General features: G+C 38.6%; 1 protein-coding gene across 1 annotated transcript in view; it reads left to right on the forward strand.

Annotated features, from left to right (window-relative positions):
• DERA (deoxyribose-phosphate aldolase) overlaps nt 1-14,596 on the forward strand; it is a 363,055-nt gene that overhangs the window by 260,935 nt on the left and 87,524 nt on the right. Inside the window, exon 14 of the transcript XR_007470387.1 lies at nt 14,320-14,426. The gene's annotated coding sequence lies outside the window, so the exon portion shown is untranslated. The remainder of the gene's footprint in view (nt 1-14,319; nt 14,427-14,596) is intronic.

The following is a 14,596-nucleotide window of genomic DNA, read 5'->3' on the forward strand; positions in this document are numbered from 1 at the left end:
ACCCACGTACCTATGGTCAACTAATCTATGACAAATGAGGCAAGGATATACAATGGAGAAAAGACAGTCTCTTCAATAAGTGGTTCTGGGAAAACTGGACAACTACATGTAAAAGAATGAAATTAGAACACTCCCTGACACCATACACAAAAATAAACTCAAAATGGATTAGAGACTTAAATGTAAGACCGGGCACTATAAAACTGTTAGAGGAAAACATAGGCAGAACATTCTATGGCCACAGCAAGATCTATTTTGATCCACCTCCTAGAATAATGGAAATAAAAACAAAAATAAACAAATGAGACCTAATGAAACTTCAAAGCTTTTGCACAGCGAAGGAAACCATAAACAAGTCGAAAAGACAACCCTCAGAGTGTGCGAAAATATTTGCAGATGAATCAACAGACAAAGGATTAATCTCCAAAATATATAAACTGCTCATGCAGCTCAATATTAAAAAAACAAACAATCCAATCCAAAAATGGACAGAAGACCTAAATAGACATTTCTCCAAAGAAGACATACAGATGTCCAAGAAGCACATGGAAAGCTGCTCAACATCACTAATTATTAGAGAAATGCAAATCAAAAGTACAATGAGGTACCACCTCACACCAGTTAGAGTGGGCATCATCAGAAAATCTACAAACAAAAAGTGCTGGAGAGGGTGTGGAGAAAAGGGAACCCTCTTACACTGTTGGTGGGAATGTAAATTGATACAGCTACTATGGAGAACAGTATGGAGGTTCCTTAAAAAACTAAAAATAGAATTACCATATGATCCAGAAATCCCACTACTGGGCGTATACCCAGAGAAAACCATAATTCAAAAAGACACATGCACCCCAATGTTCATTGCAGGACTATTTACAATAGCATGGTCATGGAAGCAACCTAAATGCCCTTTGACAGACGAATGGATAAAGAAGAAGTGGTACATATATACAATGGAATATTACTCAGCCATAAAAAGGAACGAAATTGGGTCATTTGTTGAGACGTGGATGGATCTAGAGACTGTCATGCAGAGTGAAGTAAGTCAGAAAGGGAAAAACAAATATCATATATTAACACATATATGTGGAACCTAGAAAAGTGGTACAGATGAACTGGTTTGCAGGGCAGAAATAGAGACATAGATGTAGACAACAAACTTATGGACACCAAGGGGGGAATGCGGCGGGGTGTGTGTGGTGGTGGTGTGATGAATTGGGAGATTGGGATTGACATGTATACACTGATGTGTATAAAATGCATGACTAATAAGAACCTGCTGCATAAAAAAATAAGTAAAATAAAATTAAAAATTTTCAAAAAATAAAATAAGAAAAAAGAAAGGCATAAAGTTGCAAGATGGGAATGAAAAATGAGATTACGAGTAATGCTTGTAAAAATGCAAAGATATCTGTGTGAGAGGCAGTGGAGGAAGTGTGACTCAGACTCTCTCAAGCTCCCCTCTCTTCTTGTGTGACAGCACTGATGCCATGGCCCTCTTGAGAAAGCCCTTTCTAAAGTTTGGAGAAGTATATGGCATGCGGAGCTTGAGACAGTGACAGAGAACATGCAATTTCAGGAGAAATGTCCTTTCAGTCAAAGCTGAGATTTTCGTCACTGCCCTAAATACCTAGGACTTTAAAATAATGTGGCTGTGGGACTTCCCTGGAGGTCCAGTGGTTAAGATTTCGCCTTCCAATGCAGGGGGTGCAGGTTCTATCCCCGGTCGGGCAACTAAGATCCCACATGCCTTGCGGCCAAAAAACCAAAACATAAAACAGAAGCAAAATTGTAACAAATTCAATGAAGACTTCAAATAATAGTAATAATAAAATAACGTGGCTGCATTTTTGGGTTGGTTCTTGTTTTCCACAAATATACTAATACATTCAAATGAATGTTTTCATTTGAAATAGTTACCTGATAGTACATGTATTACAATACAATAGCCATTGCTCAAAGCATCTTTGCCATTACTTATTTTTGAGTATATTGAGAGCTAATAAACATATGTCTGTGGAATTTTGGAAACTGCCAGAAGCCTGCAAGTACCATGTTTGGTAAATAAAACCTTGATTTAAGTGGATCATTTTTTTCTCTTTCTTTCTCTTACAATTGATAATCAAACATGGAGGGTAAATATAAACTAATGGAATTGATTTTCTTGTATGGTTTATAAAATGATGCTGAAGGCTTAAGAAAGAGTTGGACAATGACAACACCATAAACAGAACCTTCCAAGGTGGCTATTCTGAAGGGTCCAACGTTCAAGTACATTTGGCTATGTTTGTAAACACACACTCACACACACAGCTTGTGTACAGGTGGCAGTGTTTTCAAGTGTCTTGGTTGTGTAGAAAATAAAGCTTTATTTTATATAATTCAACTAAATATGCATTCAAAGACACTATTACTCTCTGGTTATAAACAACACAATCTAAGTCAGTTCTGAGTTTTCCCTATTTCTGGTTTAAACTCCATTAAGTCATAGTTTCTCCTTTTTCTTCGGACTAATCTGAGCTCATAGCACAGTCTTATAGCAATAGTGGCGAGGCAGTACCTACTCCTTAGTCTTCACCTGTCCTGCACTTGTCTCTCCTGAGATAGACAATTCTCCCATTTGGTCCTCCACTCTGCTTTGTGCTTATGTGACCCCTCATCATGACCGCAAAGCGCATTTGGGGACACTTGTTTGCTCTCTCTCTCTCTCCTTTCTTTCAGAGCTATAACTTCTGCATCCTGAAGGTTGGGGAAGAGGGGGTGCTGGAGACTTGCAGATACCTTGGGCCCTCTGCCCCAGACATCCCATGAAGCCATTCATCTCTGCTGCTGCCTTGCTTTAGTGCTATAAACAATAACAAAAAGCCCTGTACAGATACACCTGGCACACAACAAGGATCACTCTGAATGTTTGTTGATTGGCTGACTGAATGTATGCAGATGCTGTCTCCCAGACTTCCAGAAGAACTGAGTTCTTTTGGATTCCCCAAATCATCCCAGAATTCTATTCTGTTCTCCATCTCTTTGAAACTAATCATGGGATGAGAGTGGAGAGAAGAGCGTGAGGCCCCTTCTATGAGACCTCTTAAAAATAATTCTAGATCTCCAAGGACTTCACTTGAGGAGGCTGCCAAGTGTCCCCCATTGTTTGGTTATATTATCCTCATCTTTCAGGGTTTAGATGATACCTACCCCTTGATTCTTCCCTAGACTGTATGCTCCATGAGGGTGTCTTCCTCACCTTTGTATTATTAGGTACTATCCTGGGCATATCAGCAGTCAATACATATCTTTGAAATAATGTGAACATGAATAGTTGAACTATTTGAACCAGGCTATTTTGACATTTCAGAGGGTTGCTGGTGTTTTCTAGATTTTGCTAGTTCAGTTATCTCAGAAGAATAGAAGTATTGTCTTAGCTCTGGCTGCATCTTTGCAAATCTTGAGATAGTGGGTTAAGAGGGAAAGGTTACTATTCCTAAGTAAACATCCCTTATACAGCCCCCAATTTAAGGAGATAATTGGGTTTTAAGATGCCATTTATCTAACTTTTCAGATAGATGGTTAAAAAAATTTTTCTGCAGACATTTAAGGTCCTATTAGAGTGCTCTGGGACAACTTGAGATCTGACAAAGTCAGTAATCGCATGTAAAATTTTGGTTATATGACCAACAGTCCATTTCTTACTGTTCAGATTCTTCAGTGACCATAAATCACTTTGAAAGGAAGAGTAATCCTCATCAACTAGTACAGGGAAATCTCCAAAGGACACTTTGCACATTGAAGATTAGGAATGGCTGGTAAATCTTTAATGGACAATTGGCTCCATTCTTCATGGGTTTATGAGAACACCAAACTAACTAAATTGAAATGTTCTGTATTCTGCTGAGAAGGGTCAACTTTTCTCTTCCTTTATTCCTCCCTCTCCCTCCTCCTCCCTTTTCTCCTTTCATTTCTTCCTTCCTTCCCTCCTCCCTCCTTCCTTCCTCCCTTCCTTCTTTCCTTCCTTCCTTCCTTCCTTCCTTCCTTCCTTCCTTCCCTCCTTCGCTCCTTCCTTCTTCATTTCTTTTAATTTTTCTTATTACATTTCTAGCTACCATGTCTTTAGTAAACTAGTTTTGCATAGAAGTAATTCCACCTATGATCGGCACATGTGAGGGTGAGAAGAGTGCTTATTTCCACTTGTTTAAACCTCATCCATATCCAATTCAGCTGTACCTAGGAGCTAAATTTTTTTAGGGATGAAGAATAAAGTCCAAGGAAGATACTAGTTGTCTGGGATTTTCTCTGGACATATGCCTTCCTTGTATCAGATACCAAAGACAGAGAGCTATTATATATCCTCAAAGTCAAGACAAAAATTTAGCATATGTGTGTGATATTTGATCTTTATTAACTTGGGTTCATCACAAGGAGGCAGCACAACCAATAAGAAGGTGGGAATTAGAAGATGTTAGTTCTTTATCTTAGATTTGGAGCAGATTATTTAACTATAGTTTTGAAATCTGAAATTTCAGAAACGTTGCCTTTTCATTTTGTTGCTTTTTAGTTTTATGTAGTCTTACTTTATTTTTGTTTTTGTTGCTTGTGCTTTTGATATCATATCCATGAAATTATTGCCAAGACCAATGTCATGAAGCATTTTCCCTATGTTTTATCCTAGGAATTTTACAGATTCAGGCCTTATGTTTAAGTGTTTAATCCATTTTGAGTTGATTTTTGCATATGGGGTAAGATAAGCATCCAGCTTCATTCCTTTCTATGTGGATATCCAGTTTTTCCGACACCATTTGTTGAAGAGACTATCTTTTATCCATTGTGTGTTCTTGGCACCTTTGTTGAGGATCAGCTAACCCAATATGTGTGGATTTATTTCTGGGTTCTCTATTTCATTTCATTGGTCTATGTGTCTGTCTTTATGTCAAAACCATACTGTTTTGGTTACTGTATCTTTGTAATATATTTTGAAATCAGGAAGTGTGATTCCCCCAGCTTTCTTCTTTCTCAAGATTGATTGGGTATTCATGGTCTTTTGTGGTTCCAATGAATTTTAGATTTTTAAAAATTTCTGTAAAAATTGCCATTGAGATTTTGATATGGATTACATTGAATCTGCACATCACTTTAGGAAGTATGGACATTTTAAAAAATATTAAGTTTCACCATCTATGAACATGGGATGTCTTTTATTTGTTTTTTACAAATAAATGTATTTGTGTCTTTTAAAAAATTTCTTTCATCAATGATTTGTATTTTTAAGTGTACAACTTTTTCACCTCTTTGGTTAAGTTTATTCCTAAGTGTTTTATTCTTTTCTATGCTATAGTAAAATGGTTTTCTTAATTTTGGATAGTTCATTCTTAGTGTATAGAAATGCAGCTGATTTTTATATGTTGATGGTATATCCTGAAAATTTAATGAACTTGTTTATTAGTTCTAACAGTTTATTGTTGTTGTTGTTTTGTTTTATTTTTTTATGGAGTCTTTGGGGTTTTCCATATATAAGATCATGCCATCTGCAAAGAAGGACAATTTTACTTCTTTCTGATTGGGATGACTTTTATTTCTCTCTTTAACCTATTTGTTCTGGCTAGGACATCCATTTATTTCTTTTTCTTACCTATTTGTTCTGGCTGGGACATCCAATACCATGTTGAATAGCAGTGGTGAGACTGGGCATCCTTGCTTTGTTCCTGATCATAGAGGAAAAGCTTTCAGTTCTTCACCAGAGTTGATGTTAGCTGTGAGCTTTTCATATATGATCTTATTTGTGATGAGGTAATTTCTTTGTATTCCTAGTTTGTTGAGAATTTTTATCATGAAGTGGTGTTGAATTTTGTCAAATACTTTTTCTGCATCTATTGAGATAATCGTGTGATTTTACCATTTATTTTGTTGATGTGTTGTATCAAATTAATTCATTTTCATATGTTGAACGATCCTTGCATCCCAGGGATAAATCCCGTTTGGTTATGGTAATCCTTTTAATGTGCTGTTGGATTTGTTTTGCTAGTATTTTGTTGAGGATTTTGCATCTATTTTTATCAAGAATATTGGCCTATAATTTTCTTTTCTTGTTGTGTCTTTGACTAGCTTTGCTAGCAAAGTAATCTCAGCCTCCTGAAATGAGTTTAAGTGTTCTCTCCTCTTTATGTATTTGGAAGAGTTTGAGGAGCATTGGTGTTAATTTTTCTTTGAATTTTTGGTGGAATTCACTAGTGAAGCTATCTGGTCCTAAGCTTTTCTTTGTTAGGAGTTTTTTTTTTAATTTTTAGTATTTTTTTACATTTTATTTATTGATTTATTTTTAAAAAATTTTTAAATTACTAATTCAACCTCCTTACTAGTTATAGCTCTCTTCAGACTTTCTACTTCTGCATGAATTAGTCTTAGTAGGTTGTATGTTTCTAGAAATTTATCCATTTCCTCTAGGTTATCCAGTTTGCTGGTGTGTAATTGTACATAGCTGTCTTTTATGATCCTCTTTATTTTTGTTGAGTCTTCTCTTTTTTTTCTTAGTCTAACTAAGGTTTTGTGAATTTTTTCTTTTACCTTTTCAAGAAATGAACTCTTACTTTCATTGATTTTTTTCTATTGTTTTCTATTTTCTATTTCATTTGCTTCTGCTTTCATCTTTGTTATTTCCTTCCTTCTGCTAATTTTAAGCTTAGTTTTTTCTTATTTTTCTAATTCCCTGAGATGTAAAGTTAGATCATTTATTTGAGATTTTTCTTCTTTTCTAATGTAGGCATTAATTGCTATGAATTCCCTGTAAGTACTGCTTTTGCTGCATCCCGTAAGTTTTGGTATGTTGTGTTTTCATTTTTATTTGTCTTGAGGTATTTTCTAATTTTATTTTTTAATTTTTCTTTGACACAATAGTTGTTCAAGACTGTGTTGTTTAATTTTTACACATTTGTGAATTTTCCACTTTTCCTTCAGCCTTTGGTATCTAGTTTAATTCCACTGATCAGAAAAGATATATGGCATAATTTCAATCTTCTTAAATTTGTTAAGACTTGTTTTGTGACCTAACATGGAAAAAGATCTATCTTGGGAAAAGCCATGTGTGCTTGAGAAAAATGTGTATTTTTTTACTGTTGGGTGCAATGTTTGGTATAGGTCCATTTGGTCTATAGCGTTATTCAAATCCTTTGTTTCCTCATTGATCTTCTGACTGGGATGTTCTATCCATTACTGGAAGTAGATTTTTGAAGTATTCTACTTTTATTGTATTCTTGTCTATTTCTCCCTCAGTTCTGTCAATATTTGCTTCATATATTTAGGTGTTCTGATGTTGTGTGTGTGTGTGTATATATATATACATATATATATATAATTGTTATGTCTTCCTGTTGAATTGGCCATTTATCATTATGTAATGTCCTTCTTTGCCTTTTGTGACAGTTTTGGACTTAAAGTCTATTTTGTCTGATATAAGTATAGCCACATTTGCTCTGTTTTGGTTATCATTTGCATGGAATATCTTCTTTCATCCCCTCACTTTCAGCGTATGTGTATCAAACCTAAAGTGAGTTTCTTACAAATAGCATATAGTTGCTTTTTTTTTTTTATACATTCAGCCACTGTACGTCTTTTGATTGGGGAATTTAAGCCATTTACACTTAAAGTAATTACTGATTGGGAGGGATTTATTAATGCCACTTTATCTGTTTCCTGTTAGTCTTATAGGTCTTTTGTCCTGTATTTCTTTCCTTGGCATCTTCCTTCGTGTTTTACTGATTTTTGTGTGTATGTGTGTTGATATCTGTCTTTTGCACAGTTCAGATAGGAGAGTTAAATGGGGTTTGGTGAGAATCATCATATCTGCATTTTTCAAGCCCTTGATGGTGGGACTAACTTCTGCAATCTCTCCAGAAATGTAGTATTTCTTTTGGTTTACTGTTTTCCTATGTGGAGGCAGTTCTAATGTGTTCCACTGGCCTTTCCAACCATAATAATCCTCAATCTATAGGAGAGCGAGCCAATGTGGAAATTTTGCCAGCTGCTAAGTATGTCTATTCCAATTATGCATTCTGGAACTGGGTCAATAACCACAGGGTGGGTTTGGGAATACACTGGACCCACTGTGAATTAGACTTGAGCTAAAACTCCATTGATCACCCGGCCTTCATAAGTCCCTACTCTGACTTGTGGGCCATAGTGATGTTTTGGGTCTCCTGGAATCAGTGTCAGCTCAGAGCCAGTATCCAGTAGTTCCCCCAAAGTTTGATCATTTCCTTATCCCCCGTGTACAAGTACTCTGGTAAAAGGCAGTAGGTACCTTTTGGGAGGGCCTAGGAGGAAAATTAACAGTATATTTCTGTAGTGTACTGGGGTCCTTTCTCAAGGGGACCTGCCCCGCACCAACTTCATCCAAGTGGTTCTGGGTCTGTAAGGTGGCTCAAGCCTGGAAATGGTTCAGATGGCTGTGACTCTCTGTTTTTATGATTCAGATTAAACTTGTGTCCACTTGACCTAGAACTTTTCTGCCGATACACATTAAGTAAGAATTTAGCATCTTATGTCTGGGAACACCATGATCAACTAGCCAGTGCCATAGGTCTGCATGAGTCAGGCTATCCTGATTGCTACTTTGACTCTGCTGTCCATCGTGGTAAGAAGGCTCCCCCTGCCTTTGGTGGTTGAGTGCTGTCACTTGACCTCTGTCACCCTGGGATCCAATCACTCCCATTACATTTAAGTTTCCCGATTCAGTGACTGCAGTTCCCAGTGTAAGGTCTGGCCTACACAGAAGAGTGATCACAGAGTTCTTCAAGGATGCGGGGGCTCCATCACTACCTTATTTCTCATAGTATTGGTGAAAGGTATGTCTTCCGGGCCCTTCTAGTGTGGGTGAGTAGGTCTTAAATGACAAATCCACACTAACATTCCAACCTCTCTCTCTAAGCCTTTGAATCCCTTCCTATACTTTAAACCAAGGCAGGTTGGGATTTTCCAGTTTGCTCACTGTGGGCCACTCTTTGGTCCATGTTTCAGCCAACCAACTGAACAAACTGTTAGAACCCTTTCTAACTCCCTGAGCTGTAATATTTAATGTATAATCTTGATTTAGTGAAACCATATTAATAAATTCTGCCTGATCCAACTTTGTATTTCTTCTACCTTCATCTCATATTCCTAATACTCATACCCATACATGTTCCCTGTTTTCCTGACTGTATAAATTAGAAAACTCATGCAGTTCTTCTAGAGTGCAGTCCATTACCTCCCCTTTAGGAGTCTACTAGGACTTGAGTCCAGTTACAGGTCTAGAGGCGAAGAGGGATGTAGGGGTGGGTCCTGAGGATACTCAGCATTGTCTTGCTTGGCAGCTGCCTCAGGGAAAGGCCTTAACAGTTTCCTCAGGCAATGCAGGGTGAATCCCCTCAGACTGAGATGGAAAGGTCTGGAGAGGCTAGTTCCACTGGGGGGTGGGGAGACCTCTTCCACTGACAAAGATTCATCAGAATTTAGAGGCTCCATGTCTCCAGCTCCCTCAGGGTCTTCCCGGATGACCCCATCCCAGCTTCCAGGATCAATGCCCAGACGTTAACAAATTGCCTTGTAATTCATTCCCAGGATGATTCTGCATTGATTTTCAAATTTTCAGCCCTGCAGCTACAGCAAACAAGAATCTCCCTCAGGACACACAAAGAAACTCTTAGGTTGTTTATGTGGTGCCTGAACTGGGAATTCAGACCCCTGAGTTCATCCTTTTCTTACACTACTTTGTCCAGCAACATTAGAAGCAACCAATGTCATTATATTCATTCGTTTTTAAAAAATGAAAGTATCCTATGTAGTACACAGAGTTACCTAGCTTCTTGATTCTTATAAGTGAGTGTCCAGTGAAGATGCTTTGCATGTGTCTATTGCCAGATCATGCCGTGGACTTTCAGCCCTCTCTTTACTACCAGAAAGACTCATTAGCAACTTTAAATCTAATCACGTTAGAGAGCCAATTCCATAAACTCTGGAACCAATTCAGAAAACTCATTCTTAATATTCTGTTCTTCTAGAACCACACTCAGTACCAAAACCTGTATTAGTCAGGGTTCTCCAGAGAAAAAGAACCATTAAGATATACATGTGAAGGTTTATTATGAAGAATTGGCTCACACAATTATGAAGCCTGAGAAGTCCCATGACCTACTGTGTGCAAGTTGGAGACCCAGGACCAGTGGTATAATTCCAGTCCAAGTCTGAAGGCCGGATAACCAGGGGAGCAATGATGTAAGTCTCAGTCCAAGGGCAGGAGAGCAATGTCCCAGATCAGTAGGCAGGTAGGGAGGGAATGAATCATCCCTTCTTCTACTTTTTGTTCTATTCAGGCCCTCAGTAGATTGAATGATGTCCACCCCCATCGTGGGGGGACAATCTACTGAGTCTACTGATTCAAATACTAATCTCATCTGGAAACATCCTCATAGACATCCATAGAATAATGTTTAATCTGGGCACCCCATGGCCCAGTCAAGCTGACATATAAAATTAACCATCACAGTTTCTTTCCATCTTATATAGTGTTTATCTGTATGAAGCTCTAACTCATTTATAGTTCAATTATGAGTACCAAGCAAGAGGAAACTTGTTAACTGTGTATCTGGAGAAATTCCAAATTCCATGAAGACTTGTTACAATGAATCAAGGGACTTTTTCTTCTCATAAATGATATTTCTACTTCTCCATCTCTTCTAGTCCCCAAATTGGAAGAATTTAAGTTCTGGCGTCAAGGTGATTGGTATTAATGCATAAACATTTTTTTAGAGTAAAACAAATAGGAAAGACTAAATGCTTTTTATTTTTCTAAGAGTGAGAAATAGAATATTAAATAATATATACTTGAGAGTAGTTTGGGGAATATAGAAGATATCCAATGAGTATTTGCTGATTGAAGAGGAGGAAAAAATAGCAGGTGACTGATTTATATTGACTATCATCATGTCTCAGGGTTTTTGCCACATGCATTATATATGTTGATGTACAAAGTCCTGTGAAGTATATGTTCTTACTCTATTTTGCAGATGTAGAAACTAAGCCTCAAGGAGATTAAATAGTATGTCAAAGGCTGCCCAGCTACTGCCTGATGGATACTTAGTTCAAATCCAATATATATATATATATTTTTTGCCGTACGCGGGCCTCTCACTGTTGTGGTCTCTCCCGTTGCGGAGCACAGGCTCCGGACGCGCAGGCTCAGCGGCTCCGCGGTATGTGGGATCTTCCCGGACCAGGGCACGAACCCGTGTCCCCTGAATCAGCAGGCGGATTCTCAACCATTGAGCCACCAGGGAAGCCCTCAAATCCAATTTTGTTTGATCACAAAGCCTATGTATTTTCTACCCTACCAGCATCTCCAATGTATAGCAAAGAATACCAGTGCTGAGAAGTATTCTCTGAGCAAAGGACTGAGTGACCACATGAATTTAGAAAACACTGAATAGCAAATCCATTTCTTAGCAATTCCCAATATATATAATAAAGCTTCTGAGAAGTCCTGAAGACATTGAACTAAATTGTTTGTTAAATCCAGCATTTGACTACGGAGGCTTCTTCCCTAATAATTCTTTGGCGAATCCATACTCCAGTGAGCCAGACTGAGTGTCAGAACTCCTGGAAGCTTTACCAGCTAAATAGGTGTTTCTCTGTTTGAAAATTGCATCACCTCTCTGGGCCTAGATTTCCTCATTTATAAAATAAAAATTTGGTTAGATGTTCCTTAATGTTCTTTTAAGTATAAACGTTTGATGACTTAGATTCATTTCTTTTTTTAAAAAATAAAACAGTAATAAACATTTACTTGTTGCTTTACGTATATTATCTGACTTAATCCTCATAAAAACCTTGAGGTCGTAACTGAAATACCCATTTTACAGTCGGGGTAACTGAGACTCAGTGAGGCAGCATATCTTGCCCCACAGGTTAGAACTCTGGCATTCTGGTGTTGATTTCCTATATTGCCTTCAAAGCTTTCCCTTTTAAAACACTTGCACTGTGGGCTATGAGTTTTTCTCTGGCTTCATCCAAAACCTTTGTATTATTCCGTTTTCTCTTTTCTTTATCCAAATCCTCATCCATTTTTGAAGATCCAGGTTATACCTCCTCAGTAAAACATGGTCCTATCACCCCAACCTATCAAGATTTCTTCCTCTTCTGGATCCTTATTTTACTTTCAATTAAGATAGAAACTAATTGTGTGCTGACCTATGACATCTTTCATAGTATTGTCTCAAGTTGCTATTAAAATATTTGTTTAATTTTACTTGTTCACATCTAATGTCTCCAACTAGATTCTTAAACATCAGATTCATTTCTGTATGAACAAAACCCATCATGCCTTGTGTAGATCACCAACAGGGTTTTAGAAATCTCCACTCAACTCCCTACAGACACGTCAAATTCATTATGTACAAACATGTTTACATCCTTTCCACCATCCCAGTCCCCCATCCTCCTGTATTTCTTTCTTTAGTCAAGTGGCATTAACAGTCACTTTGCTGCTTGAATCAGAAACCTGGTAATGATCTTGGACACGTTTTCCTTTGTCACCACCACATCCAATCAGTACAGCTTAAATGTGTGGGCTTCCGTGTTGGACTCTGAATCCTAGTTCTAATTGTGGGGAAAATGGGTAAGTACCTTGGCTTCTCTCTGTTTCAGTTTCCTAACGTACAAAATAAAGACAGTAATAATTCCCAGATCATAGAGTTACTGTGAGAGCTACCTGAGATAATTAAATGCCCAGTGGAAATCCAATAAATGGTTTCTTCCTATCATTATGCCTTGAATGTCCTATGTTCTTCCCTTCCCATCCCCATCCTGCTATCCTAACCTCAGACCTCATTATCTCTTACCAATATTCACTTACACACAGTCACCATCCTGAGCTAACTTCTTTCTAGCCCCTACCAATGTATCCTCTACGTTTTTTGACTGAGTGTTCTTCTTGAAACACCAATCTGTCGTACTATTCTGCCCTTGAATCTTGTGCTCCAGTCAAACAACTGCTCCTGTCAAAAGTCCAAACAGGGCTTCCCTGGTGGCGCAGTGGTTGAGAGTCCACCTGCCGATGCAGGGGACACGGGTTCGTGCCCCGGTCCGGGAGGATCCCACATGCTGCAGAGCGGCTGGGCCCGTGAGCCATGGCCGCTGAGCCTGCGTGTCCGGAGCCTGTGCTCCGCAACGGGAGAGGCCACAGCAGTGAGAAGCCCGCGTACCGCAAAAAAAAAAAAAAAAAAAAAAAAAATTCCAAACAACTTGCAGTTTGCAGAATAAGCTGTTCTGTTTCACACTTTGCCACGGTGCTTATGCGTCGTCCTAACGTTACCTGAAATGCTTCTGCCTCTGCCCTTTGTTTGTCTAACAGATATCTGTGCCTCTTTAGACTAAAAATGTCCACAGCAACATTTGGGGTCCCAAGTAAATTTCTGGAATTTTGCTATTTCTCACAAAGAGATGGAGCTGTTTTCCCTTCTTTAAATCTAAACAGGACTCTCTGACTGCCTCAACAAATAGAACGCAGTAGAAGTGATGCTGCATAGCCCCTGGCTAGGTCACAAAAGACAATATTGTTTCTGCCTGGCTTTATATCTTTGCGGGGATACTTGCCCTGGGGTACCAGCCATCAAGCTTCAAAGAAGCCCAGAGTAGCCCATATAGAGAGACAACATAAAGCCCACATGGAGAAGCACAGTAGCGTCAGCTACTGACTGGAACCCTCCTTCTGTACATGTAAGTATATGTATATGTATATGTAAGTACATATGTGGAGATGTAGATCTCCACAAAAATCTCTGTCTTCATGGACCACATATTCTCTATTATCTTGTGGCCACATGTAGGAAATAAAGATCCTGTAGTAAAAGAGATATCGTCGATGAAGCAAGAAGAGAGGAAGGTATCCTTTTAGCTAGACGAACTCATTAATGTGAAAAATCATTTACGATGTAGCATGGATCAGCAGAGAAAGCTGGAAGGAGAGAAGCCCTTGGATTTTTTCCACCTGCTCATCTAGCCAGTGAACTTCATGGACAGTTATGCAGTCAAGCTTTCTGGTAATTTAAGCCTTCTCTTGTGAGCTGCATATGGTGATCTGGGCCAGCCGTCTGGGATGTGACTCCTGCTTCGAGAGTAACGATAAAGTTTCCAGCACTCACTGTCATTGTGAGAGGCAGACTGTTGTCGAAGTGTTATTATTAATGAGAATTACTACTGGACAGCTTGAACTAGAGGATAATTTATTCTCCGTGAACTTCCAATTGCAGTAAAACGGTTCATTCACTGCCACACTTGTCCATCTTGTTTGTTCCTGTCTTTCAGGCATGGTTGGCTGCAAAGAAGTAAGGCAGAACTGTACAAGCTGCATGAAGACAGAAGTCTGCACTTACGGAGATACCGTAGAAGCTGGTCAGGAAGGTTTCACTCATGTAAGAGAGGCGTGGGAATGTGGTAAGAAGCATGGGGTCTGCTCTAGGGGGTCCTAATGAATTCATGGGAATCCAGGCACCTATGCTGTGCAGTGTATCACACGAAAATGGGAAATCAGTGTCTCCAGATGGCCTCTCACTGCTCTGGCTTCTGAAGCTCGCACTTCCTC

This window comes from Orcinus orca, chromosome 11 (genome assembly GCF_937001465.1).
Source record: "Orcinus orca chromosome 11, mOrcOrc1.1, whole genome shotgun sequence".
NCBI classification, from domain to species: domain Eukaryota; kingdom Metazoa; phylum Chordata; class Mammalia; order Artiodactyla; family Delphinidae; genus Orcinus; species Orcinus orca.